Source organism: Petaurus breviceps, unplaced genomic scaffold (genome assembly GCF_028583685.1).
Source record: "Petaurus breviceps papuanus isolate PSGF00001 unplaced genomic scaffold, PetGlider_PUasm1.0 398, whole genome shotgun sequence".
NCBI lineage: Eukaryota > Metazoa > Chordata > Mammalia > Diprotodontia > Petauridae > Petaurus > Petaurus breviceps.
Window position 1 is genome coordinate 450,660 of NW_027186314.1, and position 693 is coordinate 451,352.

The window sequence follows — 693 nt, forward strand, 5'->3', positions numbered from 1 at the left end:
GCCTGGGGGGGAAGGGGGAACCAGTGTTTGTCCAGGGCTGGGGGCTGGGGGTTCTGATGCTAGTCTTGGGAAGAAAGCAGGCAAGTCTGCAGGCAGATGGAGCCAGGTAGCAGCTCTATTGCTCTGGGTGGTTTGGGGGGGGGTAATGAGCTGAGTCTCTGGAAACCCCACTCCCCCCAATTCCATCAGGGCTGAGGTCAACTGGCGCATTGGGTTGGAGATCATGTGACTAGATGCCAAATCTTGAGGGGAACAGGAGCTGGGAGGAGTGGGGGGTTGCCTGTGTTCCTGTGGGGAAAATGCTTCCAACACAATTTGTCCTCCCCTCACCCCCCTCCCAAAGTCAGCTGGGCCTTGGCTGCTTTGGATTTCCATGGAAACCCAGGAGCCTGGCCTTACTTGGGATGGGGGTGGGACAAAAACCATGCAGTCTTGTTTCTAGGGCTGAGGGGAAGGGGCTAGACAAGGGGGGTGGAGATCTTAAGCCAACTCTTGCTTCCACCTCAGGACCATTTCCTCAGACAGGAAGAAGGAAAAGGAGGAAAAGGGGGAGAGGAGAGAGATGGAGAGTGAGAAGAGGAAGGGGGGATAGAGACAGAGAGAGGAAGAAAGAGGGGGGAAGAGAGTGAGAGACAGAAAGGGGAAGAGAGAGAGAGAGAGAGAGAGAGAGAGAGAGAGAGAGAGAGAGAGAGA